This window comes from Mirounga angustirostris, unplaced genomic scaffold (assembly GCF_029215605.1).
Source record: "Mirounga angustirostris isolate CCGP_5_RB_7025 unplaced genomic scaffold, mMirAng1.0.hap1 SCAF_1, whole genome shotgun sequence".
Classification (NCBI taxonomy): Eukaryota; Metazoa; Chordata; class Mammalia; order Carnivora; family Phocidae; genus Mirounga; species Mirounga angustirostris.
In genome coordinates this window covers 72,037,438-72,049,183 of record NW_026991709.1, presented here as the reverse complement: position 1 = coordinate 72,049,183, position 11,746 = coordinate 72,037,438, and the positions used below count along the sequence as shown (strand labels likewise).

The window sequence follows — 11,746 nt, the reverse complement described above, 5'->3', positions numbered from 1 at the left end:
ATGATATCAAGTCTTCCAACTCTTAGCTGTGGTACATCTTTCCATTTATTTAGGTCTTTAATTTCCCTCATCAATTTTTAATTTTCAGCATATAAGATCTTGGACATATTTTGTTAGATAAATATCTAAGTGATTTTTGTTGGGGGGGCACTATCAAAATCTCCCACACACAATTTGCCCTATTATTAACATCTTTCACTGGTAGTGTATGTTTGTTTAAATTAATGAATCAGTATTTTCTGCAAGAGATAGTGGAAAAATTGGTATAATTTCATCCTTAAATATTTGGTAGAATTCACGAGTAAAATTATATGGCCCTGGTGCCTTTTCTTTTTGAAGGTTATTAGTTTTTTATTGAGTTTCCTTAATAGCAGACCTATTCAGATTTTCTATTTCTCCTGTGTGAGTTTTGGTGTTGGTGACTTTCAAGGAATTATTTCATTTATTCTAAGTTATTAAATCTGTGAACATAGAGCTACTCACTGTACTCCTTTATTAAACTTTAGTGTCCATGGGATCAGTAGATGAGGCTTCACTTATTTCTAATATTGGAGTTTTTTTTTTTCTGGTTAGTCTGCCTAGAGATTTATCAAGTTTATTGATTTTTTTTCAAAATACCAGCTTTTGATGTTGTTGATTTTCTATATTGATTTCCTGTTTTCAACTTTGTTTATTATATGCTTTAATTTTTATTTCTTTTCTTCTGCTTGATTTAGGATTAAATTGCTCTTCTTTCTCTAGTGTCCTACTGTAGAAGCTTCGATTATTGATTTTAAATCTTTTTTTCTAACATATACATTCAATGATATAAATGTCTCTATAAGCACTGCTTCCTCTGCATCCCACACATTTTGGTAAGTTGTATTCTTATTTTCACTTGGTTAAAAATATTTCTCTTGAGACTTCTTTGACCCATGTGTTATTCAGAAGTGTATTATTTAAACTCCAGATATTTGGAGATTTTCCCAACTGTCTTTCTGTTATCGATTTTTAATTTAATTCCATGATGATTTGAGAATACACTCTATATGATTTCTGTTCCCTTACATTTGTCTTATAAGGTGTGTTTCATGGCCCATGATGTGCTCTATCTTCACAAATGATCCATGTAAGCTTGAGAAGAATGTAAATTCTGCTGGTTTTGGATGGAGTATTTTAGAAATGTCAATAAGATCAAGCTGATTGATAATGCCATCAGGTCAACTACATCCTTACTGATTTTCTGTCTGCTTGATTTATCAATTCCTGAAAAAGGTATGTTGAAGTCTCCAACTGTAATAGTAGATTCTGTCTATTTCTCTTTGAATTATATCGCCTTTTGACTCAGATATTTTGATGTTCTGTTGTTAGATGCCTACACATTTTGGATTGTTATATCTTGGAGAATTGATCCCTTTATCGTTATGTAATGACCCTTTTTATCCTTGATAGTTTTCTATATTCTGAAGTGTGCTTTGTCTGAAATTAATATAGTCATTCCAGCTTGCTTTCATTTAGCATTAGCATGGTATAGTTTTTTCATCTGTTTGTGCTTAATATATCTGAGTCTTTATATCTAAAGTGGGTTTCTTGTAGGTAACATAGTTCAGTCTTTTTTTTTATTCAGTCAAACAACCTTTTAATTGATCTATTTAGACCATTCACATTTAAAGCAGTTATTGATATAGTTGGATGAATATATCTACCATATTTGTAACTCTTTTCTATTATTACATTTGTTCTTTGTTCCGTCTTTTCCCTCCCTCTTTCTGGCTTTTCTGATTGTAAATAAACATTTCATATGATTTCATTTTATCTCTCCTCTTAACATATCAAATATGCTTCTTTATTACATTTTTGTAATGATTGCCCTAGAGTTTGCAACATACGTTTTTAAATTAATCTGAGTATATCTTTAAATAACATTATACTACTTCTCATGTATGTGTATGGGTCTCTTATAACAGAGGACTCCTAATTTTTCTCTCCCATCCCTTATGATAGAGCTGTCATTTGTTTCACTTCTCCAGAATTATATCCACCCAATACATCGCTATTATTACTACTTACACAAATGGTTACATTTTATATCATTTAAGAACAAGAAAAATTAAAAATTTCCTTTACCCTCATTTGTTTTTTTCTCTAATATTCTTCCTTTCTTTACCTAATAAAAAACTTCTTAAAAAATGATGGCTCACCTTGTGCCATCTCTTTCTTCTAAATGTGAATCCCCCTCCAATTTCTGTATGCTCTCAGGTGACTTCAACTGGTGTTTTTTTAAATAGCTTCTTCAAAGTGTATAATTTTTGCCTCAGGAGGGTTGGTCCAATACAAGCTACTCCATTACCATAAGTAAAGCTCCTTGTTTAAGGCTATTAGATTCATTTTCATAAGAAGTATTGCTTTGTAATTTTTCTGCCTTGATCACTTTTGTCAGTTCAGGTTATGCTGACTTCATAGGAAGAGTTTAACCATCATTTTCAAATATGGATTTGGACTTTTTTTTCTTACCTTAACCAAATTTCCTTACATTTGTCCTCATTTAGTCATTCATTCCATCAGTATTTATTTAGATTCTACTATATGCTACCTGGGCTAGGTGCTGGGGACTCGAAGGTGAGTAAACTCTGCTCCCTGCTCCTCAGGAGTTCCTGCTGACAGTGACACCATCATATCCTACAGTCTTATCACACATGACGTCATGTCCGAGCCCCACAGAAAACCTGTGAAATCCGCAGAACCAGTATTTCACTCCCCACATACCAGACTTGCTGGCCTCCCCACTGTTGTTTGGAGAACTTTAATCATCATGAAATCAGTGTTTCCCTCCTGTTGCTGGTCTGGAGCACACTACATAAATTTAGCCATGTGAGAAATAGCTGAACTACAGATTAATAGTCAGAGCTCATATTTGATTGATTGATCTGTTTAAGGTTTTATGGTGACCTAACATATTGAGAAAATATTTCTACATCGATGGTCCCAAAGGCCTATCACTGAACTTTTTTTTCAGCTGCTTTCAAGGATGAGTTCTGCAATAGCTCGTGCTGGGGGTAGCCAACATTTCACTGTCCCTCCCTATAATGCTCCTCCTGCAAGAGGATGGCACTTCCTTTCCCCAGTAATGTCAGGCATGATCACATGACTTACTTTGGCCAGTGAAAAGCGCTAACATCCAAGATATGGTTTGCCGTGTCTCTGTTCCTTCTATAAGACCAGCAATGTCCCACACAGGGGCTTTATTATCAGCCTAGGTCATGGAGTAAAGACAAGCTGAAGCAGGGCCATACCAATCCTTCTATGAACATACAACATAAGAAAGAAGTTTTGGTTGTATTAAGTCTCTGAATTTGGGAGTAATTTGTTACTAAAGCATCACCAGGCCTACCCTGACAGATACAATTATTTATCTCTTTGAGGTGCTCCTCAGGGCCCCCCAAAGCAAGTGTTCTGACATACACTGAAGTGATCCTCCAGTTTCAGTGGAACTTCATCTGGTTTCTTTTGTTTGGTGCACTAGCAGACATAAATAGGATTTTATTTCTGGGGCTAATAATTCTGAAATTCAGAGAGGTAATGGGAGTTGCCTAAGATCATACAGTTTATGAATCCAAGAGTTGAATCTTGAACCTGGGTCTCCTGACTCCCAGTCCAATCATCTACATTGTAAGTTCCCTCATTGTAAACTCCTTTGTCTTTTTTGTGTGTTTTTAATGTTGTGTCATGTTTATGAGATTAGTTTGGAAGACGAGTTGTACTTTTCATCTACTCATCTGTAATCCCAAAGAGAAGGGAAAGCAAATATGTGCAGACCTCTTTCAAAAGAGGCTGGAGTAGCAGGTCAGTTCCCACCCAGAGAGAGACAGGAAAAGTCCACAGAGGCTCCCTCTAGGCTGGCAGACTGGCCAAGTTTAATCAGAGAATATCATTAAACCAGTGAGGGTAATGAGGGCCTTTCGATCCAATGTGAGTCAATGTGGACAAGCAACCAGCCGGTTATCAACTCTGGGCAGCTGTATAAACGGCCTCGTGCATTCCTGCCAGAGCAGTGCTTTGGATGGCTGTGGAATCCTGTCAGGAAACAAAAGGGAACAGAAGAGATAAAGGGGACCATTATGTGAGCCAGTTATTAACAGTATTTTTTTTTAAATTATTAGTACTTAGAATGTTCTCTCAATATACCCTTTCCAATTGAAATATATAGTAGTCACAGAGGAGAAATCTGGCTGACAACACCACAACAGAACGGTCACATGTCACTATCCCCTATAATGGGACAGACAGACATCTCGTGCTGCTCCTATCATGAGATGCCAGTGAAGTAAACAATATCAACCATGCACTGTTCCTGTTGAAAATATCCAACATAAAACAGATCATGTGGAAATAATCAGGCACATTAAAATTCTGCAAAACAACTTGCCTAGACACCTCAAAAATGTCAATGTCATGAAAGATGAAAAACCATGTCAAGGGGACTATTCCAAATAAAAAGAGACTGAAGAGCATGGCAACCAAATATAGTGTACGATCCTTGGTTGGATCCTAGATATTTTAAAAATCCAGCTATCATGGCCATTGGGAAAGCTTGACTATGGATTATACATCTGACAAGTTTGGGATCAATGTTAAATTTCCTCAAAGGGATCATGGTCATGTAGGAGCATGTCCTCTTTGTAGACACATAGTATAAAGAGAGAAGAATCATGATGTCTGCAACATACTCTCAAATGGTTAGACAACATTAAGTGTGTGTGTTTATATGTATATATATATATATATATATATATATATATACACATTTTAATATATGTAAATGGGTACGTGTGTGCAGAGAGAGAGACAAACCAAATATGGTAAGACATTAAAATTGGTGAATCTAGTTGAAGGATATATAGGTGTTCATTGTACTAGTCTTAATTTTTGGAGTATTACAGAAAAATATCATAAGTGTACAGCATTGTACTGTTCTTGAAACTTTTCTATAGGATTGAAAATTTTAAAATAAAATGTTTGGGGGGAAAAGTAGCAATCAGAGTAGGTTATATACACTAAAAACAAAAGTAGTTATATATACTGTGAAAAAGTAGGTTATATACACTTATATACACTCTGAGTTAGTAGCACATACCTGGGCGAGCCGACCTAAAATTAATATTACCACTACCAGGTGTCTCCTCCCGTTGGAGCAGATATCCGAGATGGAGGTAAATTTCTTAGGAATACATTTTGAGCATTATAGCACTTGCCACAAGCCTCGAATTCTCTAATAAGTGACACAGGGAAACATTGCATCTCTCCTTGCGTCATATGAGACCTTCTTACCATGGACATGGAATTCTACTTGGGAGTGGGGAAGGATTAAGCCTGGAATTGGTCACAGCTTGGAGATTTTCCAAACCAAACATGAGCGTGTCCCTCTTTCACCCCACTGCCCTCCTCTGGGAAGGGGTTTGTAGAGGTCAAGGAGCCTCTGGGGGGTGGGAGGGAAGAGCCCCAAAGCAACCCTTTACCCTTTCTTTAGAAGATCCACGTGAGTAGAAGGTCAGTCTGAGATCAGGAAAGGACTCCAAGTAGATCTACCCCCTCACTTGGCCACTGGCTCATAAGACTGAGGAGGAGCGGAACCCTGCTCCTCAGGCAGAACCCTGTAGGGTAGTTCTTCCCTCCCATCTTCAGGCCATACCAGGGCCCTCAGGCTGAGTGCCCGAGAATTCCCCAGACCATACCAGAATGGAAGTCCTAGGTGGGATGGGACTTCCTGTAAATTTGCCTGGAGCGGGAGCGGGGTGGGGGGGTGCCGAAGTGATTCGTTTGAACATTGCTAACAGATATAGTCACATTCATCTTCCAAGCTGGTAAAGCCAGTTTCTTATGCACCGGGGGTCAAAGGCATTTTCAAAGTCAAAAAAATGTTATCAACCTATTCCACATCTGCAAAACATGCACCTAAACACACCCGACTCCAGGATACGTGTTCACATTCTCCCTTTCCCTTGTCCCCAGTCTACGCGGTCCTCCACACTCCCCTCGCCGGAGGTGGACAGGCAGACAGAAGTGCTGGCACTGAGCCAATGTAAGAGACAGGAAGGTGAGTCTCAAAGAGCCTTAAACTTCAGTCCCGTCGCTTGGCTTTTCCCTACCACATTCCCTTCCCCTGCCTTTACTTCCCGGGGAAGTAATACTAAGACTCACTGCACAGGAAACTGTGATTCTAAAAAGCATTTCTTTTCTGGCTTCAAATAAGACTGACCTCTCTTTCACAAAGTGATCAAAGAGTAAGGATTTTTCATTTCACTGAACTGATTGGGTTTTGCACTAGGTCTCTGAGCCAGGAGACATGCTTTAAGTGAAATCGCACATACTCAAAGTATGTTTGTATAGTCCAGTTTCATCTGGAAAAGTCAATGACTGCTACATGAGGTGTGTGTTCTTTTTTTATTTTTAATTCCAAAGTAGTGAAGTATTTGGAGCTCAGTAGCCTGGAGATGTGAATTATACCCTCTACTTTGTCTTTTTAATTGTTTATTTATCATTATTGTGATAAATATAAACCTATTTCAACAAAGAATTGGACCCAGTGGTCCAACCTACACAGAGAAAATCACCGAGTATGACTCCTGGCAATGGTCTATAGTGCCAGGAACTCTCTGTTGCTACTAAGTGGAGAGAGTTTGGTGTTTATCATGGAAAGAATATCAACCAAAAGTAAAATGTTATCAAATACTTTATCCATTTGTGTGGAAGCCAAATAGCACAAGAGGCACGAGTTTCTCCTGCCCTGCCGCTAACATCATGGTTTCATTTTAAGACCAGGCACAGGATCTAGAAATAAATTTCAACACCATGCCTGATGTTTTGCTGTAGCTTGGCTTGGCACTGTAACTGGGGGATGAAGTCCAAAGACAGGGCCCTTTGCTAACAACCCTGCCTCCATTTCGATAGCCTGTCTCACCGGACTGCACCTGTGGAGATGAACACCGCAGCCAAAATTGCTTTGTGGCGAGAAAAGCACCAAGAGGTTGTTGTGTCGAAATCAGGAAGGTGCTCTGGTGTGAACAAGACTCATTTGCAGATAGACCAACAACAAACTCTACATCCTTTTTCTAGAGCGACATGAAAAATGGCTCCATTAAAATACTGTATTTCACATTCTCGAAATAATTGAGCTTCCTGACAGGCATTCTTCTCGGAGCTGGACAGGAAGCTTGGCTCAACTCAGCTTTGTGGACACGTGAAGTCCCGAGGCACATGCCAAAGGCAGGATGGACTTGAGCAGGACAGCGGGGGGCAGGCCCAGCCCCTCCACAGCCTGGGGCACGTGGAGGTGGGGGGCATAGAGGAAACGAGTGGGAAAAGTTGGACGAGAACTAATTGAAAGCCAAGGTCATTGCTCTGATTCAGTCATTCCTTCCTGGAAAGAGAGCATTTTTCGTGCTTAACCTCATGGCATCAGATTTCCAGGATGTTGCTGGCTCTCTAGATCTCTCTGAGGCTTGCTTATTTACCAGGCTTCTAGGCCAGGGACAGAAGGATGTGAGAGGAAATTACTCAAGTGGGACACAAAGAGAAACCAAAGGCAAAGCAAGAGCTTTAAAATGCTGCTCACACACATTTCCCATGGAATTATAATCAGTTAAACAGATACCATATTTTTACTGCCCACTACAGCATAAAAGTATATTTTATGAAGTTTCCAAGTTTTTTTTCCTAAAAGAATGTTATTTGGATAATGCTCAAAATGACAAAACAGAGGGAGAAAAACAAATTTAAAACTTCTAGAAAACTCAGTTTTACATTTTACAAGCCCATATTCTGAATATGCTCAAATGTAAGCACCATCTTTCTTAAAGTTATCAAGAGCAAGAGGGCAAAGTATCTACAAGGAGTCTTTCACAGTCATCTCCTACTCAATTTTGGCTTTATCAGATCAAGTCAGGCTGTATTTTAACACGGTGCTTTGTTATCACTCAGCACAGGGACAGGGGTCTGTGAACAGATGCATCTGAGGATAGCGACGGGCATGTTATTTTGGGGCAGGGAAGCTGGAGAACCCCCACAGAGTACTTAATAGAACTGGAGATGAGCAGGGTCTCAGACCAAGAAGGGGTTATCTGGTGAGAGACCTTTCTGAAGAGAAGACCCCATCAATCTCTGAAGATCTCCCCTGTGGGTCAAGGGACAGATTTGTACTGTGTAGCCCCAGAGGACCAAGGTAGGACCAAAAGGGAAACAAGATTTAGTTCTTGCTACCAGATGCCTCAGGAAGTAGTGAAACCCCTGACCTTGGTGTATCACTAACAGACACTAGATGGCTACTGCTGGAAAGCTATAGAAGGAGCTCTTATGTTGTGTTGATGCCAGAACCAGATCAGAGAATCTACAGTAAGGATTGACTCAGGGAAAGGCAGGGTACTGAAAGGATATTTCCCCATGGAAGGAAGTTTTCTGGTATCAGCATTTTGAGTTCCCAGCAAGGGCTCATTCTGAAAAGGTCAGAGCACATAAGCAAGGTAACTTCCGGAGGATAGGGACTTCACTTATTTTTTCTTATGCTCTTCTCTGGAGAGTGGCACCATGTTCAATGAATGAATGGACGGAATGAATGAATATTGATCTGCTCTGTAAGGAAGAGGATGAGGTATGTAATGCAAGCAGAGGGAACAAGCAGGGTAGTGGGGAAAGCCTATGTTGGGAAAGGTTAAGAAGGATCTTAAGTGGCAGGCAGAAGAATTTGCACTTGGTATGACAAACTAGCACACGGCCTAACCAAAGCATGGGAAATGGTTAGCTCATACTCCCAAATCTCCCCAACTTACACTTTACCTATCCTCCTGCTCACACCCCAAGTCTCCCCCATCTCACACTCTCAACTTCCCAAGGTCACACTTCAAATATCTCCTAGCTCTGGGTAGTTGTGAAGCATTTCTATGGAGTGTTTTCAAGACCTAATCCTTGGTAGAACCAACCAATCAACAGCACTGATCAGCCCATACAATTTCTCCAAGACTATGGCAGAGACAGCAACCATCTGCAAAGTTTGCTGTTCCCCTTCTAGAGCATAAAGCTGCTGCCAAAAAACAGTATCTCTGTGAGGGACTGTGTTTCCCAGTTTCTCTTTCATCTAGGAGGGGACGAGGTGATTAATTTTCACCAATAAGATAATAAAACCATTATGTTTCATTTCTGTGTTGTTATGGTTAAGAAGTAGGTGTTTCTTCTCCATGGTCTCTTTAATCATCAACCAACTGCATGGAGAGGCCCTATTAGAGGGAAGAGCTCAACATCGAAAGAGCCTGGGAGGCTGTCACAGATGCCTGCATTGGACTCTGCCATGAATGGGAAACAAACGTTGATTGGGTTAAGCCACTGATAACTTGAGGTTGTTTATTGAGCTAGATTATTCCAATTCATAGAGACCCAGTTGGACTAATTTAGAGCCCCCAAAATGGCCTTAGGATCAAGGAGCACCTAGAAGTGCCTGGCAAAAAGATGGAGCTTAATAAAAACTTGGTGGATATATAAATCAAAGTTCTCTGGGTCCTCAAGCTTTGATAGAGTCTCTAAGTGAGAGTCATCCATTCCCCTCTGACAGATATGGCCTCAAATTAGATCCTAACTTTAGAGAAGGGCCTGTGAGGGAGGGCAAGTGTAAATGAGCACAGATACAGGAATCTGAGGCACAAAAGTTTCCAACGACAATTTTGCAATGGTTTTTGGTCCTTCCTGGAACACCCTCCCTTTGCCAACAGTTCTAGTTGCCTCACTGACCTCATGGCTGCCAGCTGCAAAGCCCATTTCATTCCACATTTAGTGATACCCTCTTCATGCCAAGTACTGAGGGTACATCAATAACTAAGACATGGCTCCCCAAGGAACATGCAGATGAGAGGGGTGCATAAGCATAAAGCTCTAGAGAGGCTGAGTACTGCTGAGTCATGCTGAGGAACTGGAAATAGTATTTCCCTACCCTGAGAACAACAAGAAGCCAGCCGAACTCCAAAATTATAACTTTTCCTAAACCCATCAAAAAGCTGAGGTTTCAAGGCAACAAAGGGGCCTGAAATCTAAGAAAAGCAGGATCTTCAGAGAAGAGACAATATGGGCACTGGTTCTTCTGTGACAGAGTGTGGGAGGAAGACATACCTGGTGTAAGAAGAATAAAGCTACAATTTTAAATAAATCACTGGAGCTCGAGTGTGGGCTAGCATGGGAATTGCAGACACAATTGAAACCACGGGCACATGAGGAGTTCACACATATTCATAGACTCTTCTCCAAGAACTTCCACCAGGTGCTCTCAAGAAAGAGGACAGGTGGGACAACAAGAGAAAGTTCCCTCACTGGTGCTGTCATGAAGGTAGGAGCAGCTGATGCTACAGGAAAAAACATAAAGCCCTGTCCAGAACCTTTTTCCCTGTAGCCTTAAGCCACTAGGGGAAGGGCAAATCCTGTCACCCCAGGGAACCCATTGTAACTGGGGAAAGAGTACAAGATGAAAACCTATACTTCTGAGGAGGGGCAGGAAACCATCTAGGGTCCAGATGATTAGAGGTCTTCTGCCCCCATGGGAGGAGAACAGGAAACTCTCTTTAGCACAAGAACAGCCTGAAGTACATGGCAGAGTTTCGCCGCCAGGGAGGAGGGGCAAGGTTACTGAGAAAGCTCAAATGCCAAAAGGAAGGGACACAGAGAACCTGCCTAAGACTGAGGCTGGATCAGGACAACAAAAAACACCCTGCTCCTCCCACTAGCAGGCTATTCAGACTGAGAGGCACTGAATCACCACTAATAGCAGTCTACTGCTGAGGGCAAGCAAGAACATGAAGACAGACACTCTCTGAGCTGCACAGGGAAGGCCCAAAGCTGAGGATGGAGCAGGAACATTGAGAAAAACCTCTACCCTAAGCACAAAGTGAAGCTAGAGGAAATTAAAGCCACTAGAGCACTAAAGGTCACCATGGCAACAACAAGACCAAAAACCAGTTTGGCTAACTAGATTAACTCTAAACCCTACACATAAAGCCTAGCAGAAAAAAGGTGTGCCCATTTCCAGCAATAAATATTACCTACCTTCATACTATTGTCCTGCACAGGATGTCCAGCATTTAATCAAAGATTATGAAACCCCTGAAAAAAAGCAACAAAAAACAACTGTCAAGAAACAAAGCAATCAACAGAACCAGATTCCAAGATGACTCAGATGTCTAAGAGAAGGGATTTAGAATAGCTACGATGGATAAGTTAGAGAGTCTAATAGAAAAAAGTGTATGATATGCAGGAAAAAAATGGGGAATTTCAGCAGAGAGATGGAAACCTAAGGAAGAATCATTTGGAAATGCTATAAATAAACAACATTGTAATGGAGATGAAGAATGCCTTTGACAGCTCATTGTAAGACTAGTCAAAGCCAAGGAAAGAATCAGTGAACTTGAACATAGGTCAATAGAAATTACCCAGACTGAAACAGAAACAGGAAAAAAAAAAAAAAAAAAAGACAAAACGGGAAGAATGCATCTAAGAGCTGTGTGCCAATATCAAATGAGCTCTTACATGAGTAATTAGAATCTCAGAAGAAGAAGGGAAAAATAATAGGGTAGGAGAAATATTTGAGAAGATAGCCAAAAAAAAATTCCAAAAATAATGAAATACATCAAACCACACATTCAAAAATCTTCAAGAACCTCAAGCTGAACAATTATGAGCCTTCCAACACCAAACTTTGTCTGGTCTTATAGTGCAGGTCAGCTGGTAATGAATTCTC

General features: G+C 40.3%; 1 long non-coding RNA gene across 1 annotated transcript; it reads right to left on the bottom strand.

Annotated features, from left to right (window-relative positions):
* Positions 1 to 3,878: 3,878 nt before the first annotated feature.
* LOC123834550 (uncharacterized) lies at positions 3,879 to 11,473 on the bottom strand. The gene is made up of 3 exons (XR_006788463.3): positions 11,439 to 11,473; positions 11,056 to 11,112; positions 3,879 to 4,053 (listed from the first exon to the last, which is right to left on the bottom strand). It is a non-coding gene; the product is annotated as an uncharacterized LOC123834550 (long non-coding RNA).
* Positions 11,474 to 11,746: the final 273 nt, after the last annotated feature.